We start from the raw sequence: 17,832 nt of genomic DNA, 5'->3' as shown, positions 1-17,832 counted from the left end.
AAAAGGAAAATGAAATGAAGACAGGGATTTAGTGGGGAGGGAGGGAGGAGTGTCAACACCGCATACCCCCTCCTTCCTTAACCTTTGAAGTGAACAGACTGCTTCCAGGACAGAGGGAAAAGCCATATATTCATGTTCCTTGTTAAACAGTGGACTTAGGCAGAAGAATAGAGATTAGCTGCACTCTCAGCATCTCATTAGATCCTAAAAGAGGCCATTCAACTAGGCTCAAACAGCTGTTTTGCACTGTTTCCCCTTTGACTAAGAAGAAACAGTCACATCATTTTGTTTCTGTCATGAAGCATGAAATAAAAAACATTTGATGCCGAGTGATATTTCTGAGGATGGAGCAGTGCCAGCGTGACAACAAACAGAACACAACCTGGGAGCAGCCAACAGCTGCAGTGAGTGACAGGAAAGCTAATAGACTCTTGTTACCTGTCAGTCAATGAGAAAAAAAATTGCATCGTGACCCTCCCCCCTCATACTGTGAATGACACTTTGATTGGACAAGGCACTTTAAATATAACATCTAATAGGGCCTTGTACTCTGTCAGTCACAGGAGCAGAGCCTGTCTTTTCAGCTTTACTGCTCCTCATCACACATCATCACACAGCACTCAGTCAGGGAGCATCTACAGCGCACGGCAGCATACTGTACACCAGTGTTGTAACACACTGGTGATTCCTGCATTGACTTTTAAATGTATTTCAAAAGTGTTAATATTCCTAAGAGCTGCTGCTACCATAACAATGACATATTGTACATGAATACAAGAAAAAAAACTGCCAGACAAAACTAAAATAAATAAAAAATAAACAAAATAGAAGTCAAAAAAAAAGGAAGTTGGTGAGTGATAACTCTTCTGTAATTTGCATTTAATTAATATAAATTAAAAGTTGTGGGGATAGTCTCAAATGGGGTAGACTTGAGGAGTTACTGAGGATGAATTCGTTAGCATCAAGGGAAGAAAAGTGTGTAACAAATGGAGCCCAGATCAAGTGGAATCTCTCCCCCTGTTTTCTTGGATATATCCAGTGAATATAAGACGGTGGTTGTGTAGATTTCCAGGCTGTGAGAATCAGCTGAAGTTCTAAATGTAAGAGCATCTTTCTGGGGATTAGAAAGAGAGATGTTCATATATGGAAAAGCTAGGAAGGCAGTCACTCAAGAGAGCTCGATAGTTATATCAAAAACCTTAGAGACTGAATAAAAAAAAAAAAGATCAATCTGATTTTTATAGCCATGATATTTCTGAAAAAGCATTTACCAGCATTGCTTGTATTTTCATCCTTTGTAAACATCAGTGAGTTTGACCTATAGGAGAAAAGAGAAATGTGCTTTTCCATGGTCTAATTCTGATTTCAAATCAAATACCACATCTACTGACAAAGAAAAGCAGTTTTTGATTCAGTGACTATGAAACAGTCGCTCAAAGAACACAACAGACAAGAGATAAATTAAAATGTTTCCAGGAGGTTTTGCTCTGTGAAAGACAAAATACAGTTTTCAATTCTACTTTATGCAAGGGACCAATTTAGCCAGTAAAGGGCAAGTCTGTAAAACATGCCAAGCTTTAAGAGGACAAGTTTCTGATTCAAGTCAAACACAACACTAATGTAATCAAGCACTACAGATGTTAAGAGGAAGTGTGTGTGTGTGCGTGCGCATATGTATACACAGAACAATAAAATAAAACACAAAACAGACCAGAATACACCCAATTACTGGCCTGCCCTACAAAGATGAATGTGTTCTTTGTTGCTTAATCTGAAGTGAACTCAGGAAAGTGTGTTTGTGCACATGTGTGTATGTGGCTCAATGCACTATTGTGAAGTTCTTTGTGCTTTGACAAGAGGTTAGCAGAATCGTAATAAACCCCAAGTGAACTATTTGTCTGATTTTCCCATCAAAATAATCAAACGTGATGAGGTTTAGCTGCGCTGTGCCAGGGAGCGTCCAGGGTCCACGACTGTCAAGGCGCACTTCAAAGAGACTAAGACTTGTGGCCTTTCTGCACTTGGCCTGTCCTGCCCTCACTGACTGCATGACATTCCTGGGTTGTTTCTGCTGCTTTCTGTGCCCCCACATCCAGCCTGTAGCTCTCAGAGCAAAATTACAGCTGATATTTAAGAGGGGATGAAAAGAAAGGGAGTCTGATTAATGAAAGCTAGAGAGAGTTCATGAGGTGATTCAAAATGTTGGCAGGATGCACAAAAAGGTCACACTCAAATATTTGGTACCTGTCCCTGACAGAAACAGCAAACTGGGGCCAAAGACTCAAACAGAAAGGGTCGGGCCTTTCAGGGACAATAGAGCTAGAGATGCAAAGAGTAAAAAAGCTAGTCAAAAAATTACTTCCAACATTGTAATCCTCTTCCATAAAACTAAACAGAAGGGCGCCACAACAATAAATAACATCCTCTTTGCAACAAGAGAAGAATTTTGAGAAGCGCTGCCACTAATAGCAACACTTGTATAAGATAAAAGCTACAAGTTGTCACAATCATAGACCCATTTGTTTACAGAGATTACACAGAGCAGTGCTGGCAAATGGGAAAGTTGCTATGGCTGCTAAAAATATCTCATTAGCTGTGACATGTAGTGACTTCAGCTGCACTGTTAGCACATTTTACTTCATCAAAAATGTACTAAATACACCAAGTCAAGAGAGATGTCCAAGTCAGACATCTCCTCCGTCTTACTGCATTCCCACCTACTGACATTAAAAAGTGCATAGACACTGCACAGTCTCTGTACAGCAGACGATCATTCAGGAAAGGGATAAAGCCTAATCCTTGAATGCTATGTCAACATTCATGGAATCGACTGTAGACAATGCATACACGCTTTACACACAGGGAGCTTGCTGGGCTTACAGAAGACAAACAGATAATATGAAATGCTGCAGAGGTTTCATTTGTATGACGGTATCACAACTGTCCGTTTATTCTGGATCACCTGGAGCAGTGTGTAGGTGGATGAAAGTACAACTCTGTATCTCTGTGTGAAGTGTGTATCAGTCTGTGTGTGTGTGGGGGGGGGGGACTGAGCAGAAGGCCAAATGAAAGGAAATCACAATAACCGGAGCTGACACAGCAAGATGCACAGATGGAGAAGATAAAGGACAAAAACACAGGCCTGGACCTGATTGTCAGCTTCTTGTAATCACTCTCATCTTTTAGGAAGAAACACAGACACACACCAGTTAGATGAGTGACACACATACAAACAGCAAAAGACAACACGTGTATTTAACACAAGTGCACTCCTCAAATCTCCTCATAAATCTGGTTGTGAAGTGAAGATTTACATTCTTTGGATCAGTGCCTGCAATCACTGGTGCCGGTTACTGGCAGACCATCCCAACACAATGGGAAGACGTACTGTGGTTGAAGAATCTGTCCTTCAACCAGAAAATCAAGGTTTAAGACTCATGACAATGTTGGAATAAATCTATGTGAATCTTTTGGGTCACGTTTGTGTAAATTCTGACACACAATTTTCCAAAGTTAATTTCATATCAGTGTTAGCCCTGGTCCATCACAATCCTCCCTGATAACACCAGCAAATATTTACAACTTCACAGGCAATTTCAGATGAATTCTTTGGACCTATAGGTTGTGTTGTTCAAGTTGACGTCCTGCACAGTGTTTTGTCTGTTTCAGTTAAAAGTGAAATAGTGAAGTTGAAGCTAACAACATTTTAAACAGCTGTTTTATCAAGCTTTGTTTCCAGTTTCTGGGCTTACGAAGGGGAAGCATGGGAGCAAAACAACTTTCACAGCAAAAATAAAGATATAGACTGACTCCCAAAGACAATGAATGTTGAACTTTAGGTCAGAACCTCCCCAAAAATAGACACATCCTGTGTTAGAACTGAACACACCATATATCTAAAAGCATTATGGTCTGACCATGATCCTGTTTCACAGCGCTTGGGAACCAGAAAGCACAGCTGTCCCCCATGAAGACGGATAGGAATCTGAAAGGAGCGTTTCAGGAAACTTGAGAGCAGACACTGAACTTTTGAGCAATGCCAGTGTCAGCCTTTATGGTCTTTAGAGAGCATAAATTGAATACTGTATATGCCATGTAGCTTCTCTGTTTAGAAGTAACGCTCATCACAACCCTCTCTCCTAAAGAATGTTACTTCTGGGCACACTGTTCCGTCTCTTTCTGCTCTTCTTGTCACATACACATTGATACACACATACATATTCACACACGGTCTAGAACAGAGCATCGTCTCTACCACAGGAGTGTCGAGATAAATAAAGCATTCTAAAGCTGGTCGCTGTCCTCGTCTCAAACTGGCCACAGATTAGCAGTTGTGACCCTGCTCCTCCTCTTCCTCCTCCACTTCTTCTTCTTCCCACTTCATATAGTGGCACATAAATAATGAAGAGAGGTATCTGTGTCACTATCAAGGTAGAAACAAAAACTGTCCTATATGCACTTAATTACACTTTTTTTTCAACTCTTTCATTTATATATCTTTTGTTTATTGTCTTGGTACAAATGTAATCTATTTGTACTTTCCACGTGCAAACAATACCTTTTCTTCTCCCTTGCCAAATTTCCAGTTTTACTTATGTATGAGTAAGTAAGATAATGAGATGGACTGTGGACCCCCAAAACACAGACAACTCTGAGGTTCAAGTGAGGAAACGACTGCAACATCTGTCAGGGGACACGAGCCACCCACAGCCATCTCACAGGGGCTTTTTGCATGTATCATTCATAGGAAATAAATGCCTCTGGACATTCATGAAGGAATTTGGCATGGCTAAATAACACAGAAACAGAGGGAAGAAGCAAAAGTGGAGGGGATGAAATTGAGGAAGAAAATGTTACAAGCTCAAATAAGATAGCACGGCCTGTTTTGACAGTTCATGTCAAACACAGTAGCAATCAATGTAGCGCGCTGATGATCTGTGGCTTTGCAAAGCAGTGAGGGAATGGAGCAAAAAGGAGTGAAGAGTAGATGGACATGGGGACAGTGAATGAGAAACAGAGCAGGGCAAAGCACCATGAGATCGAGTCTACTGATTCACTTAATTTTATAACAAAATCAGCAGGACTGTTTAATGGTACTAATCATTTGGATAGTCTATTCTCAGTGATCATAATTCATTTTGTCACCTTCTGCATTGGCAATATGAGAAATGTATTCACACAAAAAGAGCAAACACTTAACTGGGACCAGGAGGAAGAGCAACACAACAAGGGGCAGAGCGAGTACTGTCGATCAAAGGAGGATTAGAGTGGAAAAAGACAAGGTTCAGACATGTATTTGGCAGGATTTGTCATTTGGAGCGCATCAAGAAACAGTTTTTTACTCTCCACAATGACTTCTTTAAGAGGAGCTTGGACAGTTGGGTACTTTATGAGGTGTGATGACAGACAGTGGAAAGAGAAAACTGCATGGACCAGGCTCAGCAAAGAACCCAGATAAGCATCTCAGCCCAGGCTCATGTTGGCTGGGTTGACTTGTACATTTGGTAATAATTCCTGAACTCTCATTGTAAAACCAGATATAAAGATAACAAGTACCAAACTACTGTCTTGGCTAAAGATACAGAATGGCTTTTTCTGCTTAGACACATACTTACAAATGCAATTGTGATAATCGGCATAAGTCAGTTTTTAAGATAATTTGCTGTTTATGTTTGCTGTTAACGTTTCTGAAAATATTTTTTTTACTGATATTTTTCCAGTGCAGTGATTTAATTCGAGTTAACTACAGAAATCATCTCGTTCCTTTGACTGTTTTGTTTAAAACTGATACTGTAAGGCTGCATACAGTCTGTGAAAGCCCTGTGTGTAGAATATTTAACCTCATCATTTTAAAATTAATCTTGAGGGCTGAGTAGAATGGCTGCAGAGACAGCTCATACCAAGTATTACCACTGAGGGACTCAACCCATCGCAGAATTCATCAAGTTTCAGATTCCTTTGGTAATGGCTTAAATTAAATGACTTGTTAAGGTGGATATTTTGGCATGCGGGTACTGGATGAACATAGTGTACATGATGCTGACTGATGATATAAGCACACACAGACCTCTATACATACCCACCCACCACTGGTGGCCAGGACGGTGTACTATAAACTGTCACCAGCTACTGTTCACTGTGACAGTGCACAATAAAATGAAGAGTCAACTAGAGACTGTGGCAAATTGCTTAACAGGAAAATAAAAAACAGATGAGGAAGAGCATCTGGACTAATGGTGTTTATTCCACAGGTTTATGTCTTGTTTGAAAAAGTTCTAAACTATTTGGTGACTTCCATATAAAAAGAAGCTAAGTTTAGCTAAACAGCTGCTGCAGGTATAAATTACAATAATGGCAACAATGCTCAGTGTTGGGGAGTAGTGAACTACATGTAATTAAACTTGTACTTTAACTACATTTTGCAGCAGCTTGCTAGTAGTTCAGCTACATTTATAGTTGTGTAGTGACTGAAGTAGTTAAATTACATTTTTGCCATTTTTTGCGTAGTTAACCACAGCAAATAATCTGTGACATTAAAGGAAAGAAATTATTTTAAATTTTTATTTTGGATAAGAACATTGAGAGGCTGCTCATGCACTGTATAAACAAGAGATTCTGCTCTGAGACGTAGCCTACAGTACTAGTAAAAGATCAGCCCAAATGCGAGTGTTTTGTTTACAACAGATTTTTTTTTTTGTTTCAGATAAACCTAATTTAGTGGCACTATTTGCTCACACGTGTTGTTTTATTGTTATAGGTTTGTATCACTTACACATTGTCAGTTTTATCACTTTTAACAAAGTGTTTAACTACTTTCTCTAAGAAACTTTAGTTTACCAAACTACATTTTACTCTAGGGTAGCTTTGCTGTAGTTTAACTTCTTCAAGTAATTGATAGTTTGGAAAGTTAAATTTTCAAAGTAGTTTCCCTAACACTGACAATACTACATGATAAAACACTTGTTCACATTTAGATAAACTGCTAAGTTTTTGGAACAGTGAAAGCAACGTGAATCTATGACGGACTCCACCACCAGCAATGACAACAGCTTTATAATGAGGTACAGTAAACAGACTGACTGGTTATTGCTGAAAAACGTTAACTGTAAACAGTATAAAGATGAAGAAGTACATTAATTCTTGATAATCACTGCATAGGCAAGGAAGCTAAAGCATGCATCTGGAAGTCTGTCAAGTTTTACTCACAATTTCTAAATTGATCTACGTGGCTCCAGTAGTTCAGGGGTTATTAATATTTTTACTAGAGTGGGAGGTGATAAACAAGACAAAGTACATCTTTTATAAAGCACACTTTAATAAGGTCAAATATTTCAATGTCAAAAACATATTTTTATTTGCATCTGGTTCTGCTTCCTTTAGGTATTTAAGAAAAAAAGCTGTTATTTTGATATAATGTCTCAGAAAAAAAACATAATGCAAACAGACACGTGCCCATGTTTGTAGTGTAAACTGCACAGACTTGACTGATGACTTAATCACAAATGAGGGAAAGATGTAAAGACAGAGGACTTTGTTCCCATGAATGAGCAGGAATTAATTTTATCAATATGTTTGAAGGAGCCTGACGAGCAGGGCTTTTACAAAAGATGGCTGAAAACACACACACAATCTTTCCAAGTGAAGGTTTAACAAGGACGACATGGGTAGGAGAGTGAGATGATGGTTGTTATGTCAGAGACAGGCTGTCCCACATGGTTCCCATAAGTGTGTGTGAAAGTTGGTCTCTTTGTGCATGATATTGTGTGTGTGTGTGTTGCATTCACAAGATGAGACTTTAAGTCATCATCATCTTTCAGAGTAGATAAAGTTTGGGGGGGAAGGGGGGTCTGGTTGTGGGAGGGGGGGTGCAGTGCAGTAGATATTGAGACGCCAGCATACACACGCACATAAACTCACGTTCAAAACTCCCAAAGAGACACACACACAGCAGTCAAGTACATCTTGATCGCACTGTCAGTGATCAGTGCCAGCGCCCTCATCTCTCTGTCCAAGTCCATATTTCACTCTCACCCTGTCCAACTGCACACATACACACACACACACACACATTTAGCCCCAGACATTCACATGTGCACACACACACACACACACACACACACACACCCATTTTCTGTGAAACAGCTCTGGGTAGGTCACGTGTTCCAGTGATCTCGCCTGCTGATGATCTGTCTGAACACATGGAGCTTCACTGTTAACACACAAACACATTATTAATATGTAGATAAACTACTGGATACCAGACTGCTAGACACACCCAACAAATTCCACTACCTCCTGGCTGCAGTGTTGTAGTACGCAAGTCCAGGACTTGGACTTGAGTCAGACTCAAGTCCAGATTTACACGACTCATGACTTGACTTGAGTGCATTTGGACTCAGAAGATGGGTTAGGGTTACTAACATAATAATTTGGCATAACATATTGTTCACCCACACCATGCCCATGTTCAGCCTAGTTCCAGTCTCCTTTCTATAAATGATTTTTATGTATCAAATTGCTGAGCAACACGGTGATTGTGTTTAATGTAGACCTTAATGACTCTGACTCAGGTAACAGGGACTCGATTTGATTATTCTTTGGTGACTCAGACTTGAGCACTGGGAACTCAACTACTAACAGTGCCTGGCTCTGTGTTAAAGTATATTGTTCCTCTATCTATATAAAAATCACTTTTCTAGAAAGTAACTACTTGATACCAAAGCGATATGGTTGTGGTTGGTTTAATAAGCAATAAATCATCAAGCAATAACACAAGAAAATAAAAGACTCATCACTCAGAGGAGGGAAAACTTAAGGCCAGCCAAATTAGTAAGACCTCAGAGGAGGGAAAACTTAAGGCCAGCTAAATTAATAAGTTTGATAAGTACAGACAAAGCTACTGAGAGTATTAAATGAGTGGACAAGGGAGTGGTGTCGCAGCCAGTCAACCCAGTTTCAAGTTTTACATTTAACTGTGCATTTAAGGTGAATGTTTTTGTTTTAGGTACTACACACTGCTCTGCTGCTGCTGCTGCAGCCAACTCTGACCTCTAACCTTGCACAAGATAAGAGCGTTTCCTCAGTCAGTTAATTAGTAAGCTAACCTTTCCTCAGATGGGAGAAATTTGTATGCTCTTGTCTCAGGGCCTACACATAGCTGAAGGTATAAGAGCTCTGCACTGAGCTGCATGACAGTTTGTGTTGACCTATTCCTGCTTCCGACCATTTCTACCCCATAATTAAGTGAATTATCTCACAGAGGACAGTGCCATACATTCCCGCTGGCAGGCAGAAGGCTGCTGGCTGCTGAGGAAGCTGCCCTGACAAAGTGGCCTCACTGTACATAGATAATGAGGCAGGGGCCTGACAGGTGGGCCCTGATTAGGAAGGAAGGCCCGGCGATGGGTGGGGAGGTAGCGTGCACACACACACTTGCCTACACACACAAATACAGAGCTCACCCAGTCTGTCCCACTGTGGTAAACACACTCATCAGAGCGGAGGCTGTCCCCGGAGAGGAAGAGCATGTTTGACATCATTAATTGGCTTTTTCAGTGCAAAGAGTCAGGGAGATGAAAAGCTTTATCAAGCTGAAATAATTAATTTTGCCCTCGCCACCCTGAATTCGCTGACACTTCACTTCTCTTAGAAAATGAAGAAGGGGGAAAGATGACTACTTTTTTCCTTCTCTCTCCTTCTTTTAATTCAATCCCTCTATTAGCTGCTTTTTTTTTTGCTCAGGCTCGAGGAGACATTAACGGAGTTAATGGGCGTTTTGTATTAAAACACAATTAAAATGAGATTTAATTAACTTGAACCTGTTTGAAAGGGGAAAAGGTTAGTTTTATCTTCACCACTTACAAAGGCCCTAGATTAGAGGGCCACACTATGTGCCCAGTGCACCGTACATATTATTTCCAATTAATTCTTTATTACACAGAGAATTATGGGGCTTTGATAATACACCATCAGAAGGACTTAAACTTTAATCACTCTGACAATCTAACAGCTCTGGCTGGATAATTAGTTTTATTAAGCTCTTTGAAAGACACCCACACACTGAAGTGGTAAAACTTTCAACTACACCTGAAGTTTGACTGTTTAGCTGAGAGTGTAAGAAGAGTGGATGAAGTAAGAGTGGATGGAGCAGGCAGCCCTGCCTGAGCCCACTACTGGCTGAAAACAGCATGTCAGCTATAACCTTCCCATGAAGACCCAGGCAGAAATTACTTTTTTTTTTTTTTTGGCAGAGGTGAGAAGTAACAAAGTATACAGTAAATACTTCATTACTGTACTTAAGTCGACCTTTCAGGTATCTGTACTCTACTTGGGTATTTATTTTCCACATTTTAACACAAATATCTGTACTTTCTACTCCTTATATTTTCAAATCAGGCTAGTTAATATTAGTTTTAATACATTTCAGGGAAATTATTGATTATTTTTATTTACCACTTGCTGCAAAATATGCACACCGCTGCAATGCTGTTTCTTCATTACGATCTCTCTCTTTTGTTTACAGTCCGCTAGCTCCTCATGCTTTCACGGAGATCTCACACATGGGCAGCTGAGTCTTGGTTTACTTCAGACGCTGTTAAAATGTACGGTCGCTTGAAGCTTTAGGGGCAACATTTTTAACAAATATACTGCTCTTGTGTTTTGCAGCAGTGCAGCGTGTGTTTCACTGATGCATTTTAATGTTTGAACATCTGCAGAGGTCTATAGCACAGATGAACAGGCTAATCCAGGTTGGAGACTGACAGACCAAGTAGAGGCAGTTTACTGTTGGTTTTAGCCTCTGTATGGGGAATGCTGAAAAGACTCTTAATATAAAAAATGACCTGCTTTATCCTTTAAGGTTTGATTAGACCTGAAATGTGTTCTTGTTAATGGTTTTTGGTATATTTATTATTTTATTTGAAGTTAGAATGGGTTAATAGTCTTGGAAATATATTAATATGATGTGAGGCTCAGTTAGGTTTGCACAGAAACAGCTGGTAGAAATGCCCTTCAAAGGATAACTTCTTACTTTGAGTACGCTTCAGTGTCCGTACTTTCTTACTTTTGCTCAAGTAAAGAGTTTGAATCAGTACTCCTACTTTTACCAGTGGTTGCCAAACGGTTCCACATAACCAAAGCAAACATAATAGTAATGCACATTGGAAAAATTAGTAGACGTATTCATACTACATACATTATTATATGCCACTATGTACCATACCAGAAGTTTTTTTTTTTTTTTTAAACATACTAGAGGTTTTTGTGATACCAGAAATGATTTAGAAGCATACTGATGTACTGGACCCTGAGTCAAATACAGTTATAGTTTTTAAATTGTCACTTCCACCTTCTCTAATGTTTAATAACAATAACAATAATCAGAACAGCAGCTGTCAGAGTCCTCCCAGGCTCTTTGTGTAGAGTAATTTCAGGAATATGAAGAAACTGAATAATAGAGTCAACTCCAGGCCTGCACATAACATTCTCAGAGCCTTCTGGTGGGAGATTGCAGTTCTGCTTCACTTCCCATGTGGAGAAGCGACATATTAAACCAAATTCATGTGTGTTGCATGCGTGTGTACTTCCCTCTCCTCATGAGTTCATCTTTAGGCTACTGCCTCGCCTCGGCAGCTCTCAAACATACACAATATTTACCCTCCTGATACCGCACTGTTCTTATTGTGGTCTCCAGCCTGCATCTCACACTCTGCAAAAAATAAATAAATACTCTCTGCTATTAAACATAAATTATTGATGACATTGTGCCTCAGCTACTCCTGCACAGTAGCTATAAGGCAAACAATTACAATGGATATAGTAATTAATTCAGCAACTGCCACAATTTACTGTCATTATATTATTTAGCTACAGTGCCAAAACTACAAAGGAATACTAATAATTAAGTAGGTTAACACCACTGATTGTACATTCATGCAGCTTAAAAACAGCTATATTGTATTTAGCCCAATAATTACTTGATTAAAGTGTATCAATTATTCATGCTAGAATATGCAATGCCAATTAGAGTAGATATGAAGAGCTTTAATAAAGTTTTCCTCATGGTAAATGTAAAGTGACTACTTAATGAAATGACTGGAAATTTATTTATTTATGCTCAGTATGCTGGGCTGTGGGTTTATTACTTTGAAACTGCACAACAGCATGCAGCGATTTTAATTAAGACTAATTGTTTTCTTTATAGACGCACTAAGAAAAACTAATTAAATATAATGCCAGCAACATTTCCCGGAAGAGCACAGACACTGGTTTATTCACAGTGAGACAGTATCTGTGAGCCACGCTTCATCGTGCATTGAAGTTTCACACAACGAGGACTCAGAACACCTGCACAATGGTTATAGTGTGCATTTTGTACATTCTCCCTACTCCAAATGTGAGTAAAAAGAATTCAACTTGTGCAGTCACTTTTCTATATTTAGGCTAAACTCTATATTCAGTTGAAAGCAAAAATGCTTTTCACAGTTTTGGTTAAAAAAAAATCCAGGAAAAGCTGACTCATGATTCTTTTCCACAGCATTCCTCTTCACATTCAGTTACACACATTCCCAGCAGACAGTATAACCACAGTCTACAGCTCCACTGGAGCCACTGGGGGTTAAGTGCATTGTTGGTTCAACCTTGACAGAAAGAGGAAAAAAGGAGCTTCCAACAGGGGAGTCGAGCCAGAGAACGTCCACAGAGCAGCTCGCAAACCTCTGGGCTGTCGCTGCCACACCGTTTGAATTCAAATGAAGTGTAGGGTCCAGTTCCTCCAAAGGACATAAGACCACACTGACTCAGTTTTCTTTGTCTCAAATCTTTTAATGTGTTAATAAATTACTTCTTTCATGTGCTTGGAAATCATGTGCAAATGGCAAAGTTGCTGGTGGTGCTCCAAAATGCTCAGAAAGAAGCTTAGGTTTCTTTAATGATCTTTCAAAAGGAATTCAGCCACAAAAATAGTGAGTCCAAATGAAAATTGCTAGCGTAAACCCTTCGATCTGCAGTGTTACACAACACCGTTTCAATCTAGCCATCAGAGTCCACATGGTCCACATTCCCAGCGTGGTCCATTTAGAGTGTGTATTCAAGTGTGAGCCATGTGGTTTCTACATGGACGCAGCTGGAGTGTGGACCATGCAGGCTTGTCCAAAACAGATGCTGTACACAACTCTGAGTCAACTTTGAGGTGAACTGATAACTGGTAGTGAAATAACACCACATTACCCAATTTTACTTTGCATAAGCATTCAGAATATCCATTAGTGGGACGTTTTGCACACCACTCGTCGTCTAGTCATGTGGTACTGTTTGTCTAGTTTTGACATGCTTGCTTTTGATTCTCGGGTTTCTTCTTAATGTATTCCAAGTGAACCAGAAACAAATCACTTTAGCTGCAACAGAGAAAAGTTGAGCCCAGGTGCTACAGTAGGACAGCATGTTTAAAAAGGAATAGATCAACATTTTGGAAAATACACTTATCTGCTTTGCTACTAAGAATGAGAGGAGAAGATTGATACCATTCTCATGTCTCTGTATTAACTATGGAGTTAGACCTGGGAATTGATTAGATAACATTTTATTTTACAGGTCTGTTATTTACTGTCTGTATAATCAGCTTTTTAAGGGGACACTTCATGCTTGAAAGAAATAGTCTTCCTCTGTGGGCTCTATGTCCACACTGGGTGACGGCTGCTAATTGAAAACGAAGAAATAATTACTGTCTTAAGAGTGATGGAGGAGACACTGGGGACTCTGGGAAATATGGGACTCCACTGGGACAGCAAAATGTCAGTGGGAGTCAATGGGTCCAGTGGGAATTTGTCTGCTGTATTCACTCAGCACCCAGTGAGGCCGACACTTCTGCATACACAGTTTTTTTACATGTAGATTTTAACCATACTTTAAGCTCAATGGATACACACCATGTGCACAGGCCAACACACCATACTTTAAGCTCAATGGATACACACATACACCTGCACACACCGTGTGCACGGGCCAACACGGACACACCAGAGTCCAGCAGGCAGAGCTGTGTGTGTGAGTGCTGCTAACAAATGGTGATAGATTGGTGACTCTATGGTGTCGTCTGGGGAACAGTCGGTGCACTGCCTGTCCTCATCAGCAATTTCAATTGGCAGTGCAGCCTAGCATGGCAACCCTGATCTCTTCGCACACTGTTATTTACAGTTATCACCCTGCTGAGGAGGCACAGCACATAAACCATACACAAGTATACAGGTCTGTAACCACAGTTCAAAGCGTGTGAACGCATGAGTTTATTCCAAATCTACTATGAATAAATGTTAGATTCTTTTCTGAGCTTGATTTTGTCAGGCTAGTGGTGATCTGTGAACAAAAAACAGTGACGGATTTTATGAGAATGGAGCAGATGAAAGCCCTCTCTCCATCCATCTTGTTCTGCAGACACTCGACTCACCCCTTTTGCCTTTCAGTTGCAGAGTTTAGCCCCACCTCTTATCTCCCATGTCAGACTCATCTGTCTGAATCCAACAGGCAAAATCAACCAATGACAGATTTGCACCAATGTTTCACATTTAGTGTAAAATCTTACCTTGCAACTGGAGCCAATAGGGATTGTAAGCAGTTGGTTTTGGCCTGCACACCAACTTAAGTGTGGTGTATTAGTTGTTAATTAAATTCCATTTGACCTTTTTAGAAGCTGGAGAGGCTGAAGCTAAATGCTGAGCGAGAATGCAACAGTCTTTGTTTGGCACGGGAATGTGTGTGAAACAGAAGTGGTGACTATGAGTGAGTGAATAATGTATAATCTGCAGAAGAGCACGTTCTAGTGGCATGTTCGGAGCACAGCAGTGCAGGCTCAGCGGGAGCAGACTGCCTCTCACTATGCTGTCTGTCGCTACTTCACCCTAGCAGCCGGCCTTTTCTCACACACTGACACACACACACACACACACACACACACAAATATATCTCTGAGAGCAGGCTGTATTTTCACAGCAACAACAAACACTGTCCTTGTGACATGCCACTACATGGGAGACACCACAAGCGGCCGGCTGGTTTTGAAAAAAAACATGCTTTGTTATGAAGAAGTTGTCTCGGCACTGGTGTGGATCCTGTGAGCTTCTGTTCTGAATGACCAAGCTTTTGTTTGACAAATCACAAAGGTTTATATTCTTGTTATGGTTAATGTTTTTTTTTTATTATACTCCATAAACCTGAAGTTTATTAGATGTGAAAACACTGCAGGATGCTCTCATTTGACCTCTTTAAAGAGCCATTTAGGATCCATTACAACGTCATCAAACCTCATTGACCTCATGCACAGAAGCAGGGTTAGTCTTCAATAGCCCCCCTTAACAATGGCTAACAATAGGACCAAATGGCCTGGTTGTTTGCAGCCGCAACAACAGACCACCAGCATCCACCATCCATCACAGTCAGGACGCTCCCGCTGTCCTGGAAGATTTGGATGGCATGACTCACTATTTTGAGCTCCAAATTTAGCCACTGTATATTTTATAGTCAACCTTGGTTCAGGGCATGATAGCTGCTGCTGCACTGCTTTGTTTTACTACACACTGTCCATTTTTTGTTACAAGCTATGGCTATTTAAGTCTGCTTTGTCATTTTTTAGACATAAATGCACCATTTAAAACATTTTCTACTACTGTTATAGTACTACTCTTATAGTATGCAAGATACAGGAAAGTTCTTACTGTTAGCAAATCCCATAAAAGCACAAAAACTAACAAAGTGAAGTTCATCTCTCAGTACAGCACGGCTTCCCCAGGCTCCCCAGGCCCATTCATTCCTACTGATTTACATCTTTAAAAACAGGCCACAAATATAAAATTTCACTTAAGAAAAAGACATTTTTGTAGAATAGCTGGGTATTGTATTTCTTGGTGAATGTAGGTATGGGAAAAGACTTCAAAATACTGGTGTATCTGTCACAATATGCAAGATTTGTGATTTATATTGTGACAAAAAATAAAAAAAAACATTCAATAAAATGTGAAATTGAATAAGAAAATTCATTGTAACTTAAGGTGAGCATCTAGAGCTGAAATGGGAGACACAAAGCCTCTTCTTTCCCAGTTTCCTCCCAGTGCAGCAGCCCAGGCCTCAGCCAATCAGCAGGAGAGACGGACCCGAGGGATCCAGCAGCCACCAGCTGACCGACCAAGCAGCTTGCTCAAAGCCACAATTAGAGGGTCTTTGTTTCACCAGGAGTGGCCCTTTTGTACTGTGATGTCACCTGGCACTGGAGGGGAACGTCATCAGTCACTGGCTGAATGGTCCGACTCTGAGGAGAGCTCTCTCTCTCTCTCTCTCACACACAAGTTGGAGGTTGAGGCCCTATCAGAGTGAGGATCTGACGGCACCCCGTGGAGCTTCAATAGGCAGCTCTCCCTGCTCCTCTTGATTATGAGACTGTGCTAATACCATGTGGATGACGGTTCATCAATAGATTCATGGATGTCACTTTGTAGCTGAGCACAACCACAATTCTGCTCAAAACCGTAACACTCTAAAGCTTATGATTCACCCAACCATTACTTTAATCTGTCTCTTTATCTTACCAGGCCTCATTCTTGGAATTACTTGTTGGAACATTTTTATGGTTTTCAATGGTCACACACACCCATTAACAACTGAACCATGTACATTTTTTTCCCTTAATCTACTATTGGGTCCTGCTGCAGTCCTGACTTGTAGAAACATACATCAAACAGCCTCTAAAATTTCATTTCTGATACCTGACAAATCAAGATGTGACCTGAGGCACCACTGTTCACAAGGTGACCGATTCCATTTAGTGTCACAGCTGAGCATGATGTTGTGGTTACACTGTACTAACTGCAAAAACACAAGACTGTGGTTTTACAATCCATCAGAGAAAAACCTGAGGGAGCTACTTGAAAGCAAGACATCAGACATGGATAGCAACGGGGCGACAGTGATAACAATATCTGTGTTGTAAAGGCTTGAGGTCCGTAATTGAAGAACGAAGCCTCTTGTTTGAATACTGTCACCCACTGCTGGTTTTGTATTTGATTCCAGATATCTTTTCAGTGTGCAATTTATGTGCTTGGCATTTGCAACAAGGTCTGACAGAAGTTTAACACCTATACACCTCTTCTCTCTTTAAAACTGTAGCTTCTTACAAAGATCCAGGCCTAGATTATGACATGGTCATCTGATTTCCCCTCCCAGGAGCTTTAAAAGTGCTCCATTAAAGTTATTACTGGTGGGGTGGGGTGCCAACATTAGCAGCCTGTCCCTCTTACCCACAGATTCACCTGCTGAGTGTAATCTGTCCTGTTACGATTAAGCCAAGGTTAAATACGCGCTTACTTTGAGGTGTTTATGCCTAATCAAACAGCGCACTAAAAGTTGTAGGGACACACATTCTAACAGTGTATTATAGCGCGTGACAAAAGGGATCATTATCGACAGTGGTAAGAACAGTCAGTGCTGGTATTTGGAATGAGTTCAGAGATGGGAGAGACACCACAGGCCCCTAAACACAGATCCCTAATTTTATAATTCACCGGTGTCTTCACACAGGACAAACTGTTCTCGATGAAGACACACAAAATGGACAACATGCCATAAACTAAAAGAGAAGGATTACAGTCTCACAAAGGGTCATCAGAGTAAATCAAGCCCTTTGCCAAGACATGGATTCCAAACCAAGCTGAGAATAGAACAGCGCAGGGATCCTTTTATTTTCCTCCTGGTCCTGCTCTTCATGTTGGTTTTCCTCAAGATGGAGGTGCAGACTTGTGAGGAAGAAGAGAGGGAGGAGTGTGTGTGGAGGGGGTGCTTGACTGGAGA

This window comes from Monopterus albus, unplaced genomic scaffold (assembly GCF_001952655.1).
Source record: "Monopterus albus unplaced genomic scaffold, M_albus_1.0 scaffold16.1, whole genome shotgun sequence".
In the NCBI taxonomy this organism is placed as follows: Eukaryota; Metazoa; Chordata; class Actinopteri; order Synbranchiformes; family Synbranchidae; genus Monopterus; species Monopterus albus.
This window is presented reverse-complemented; position numbering follows the sequence as displayed.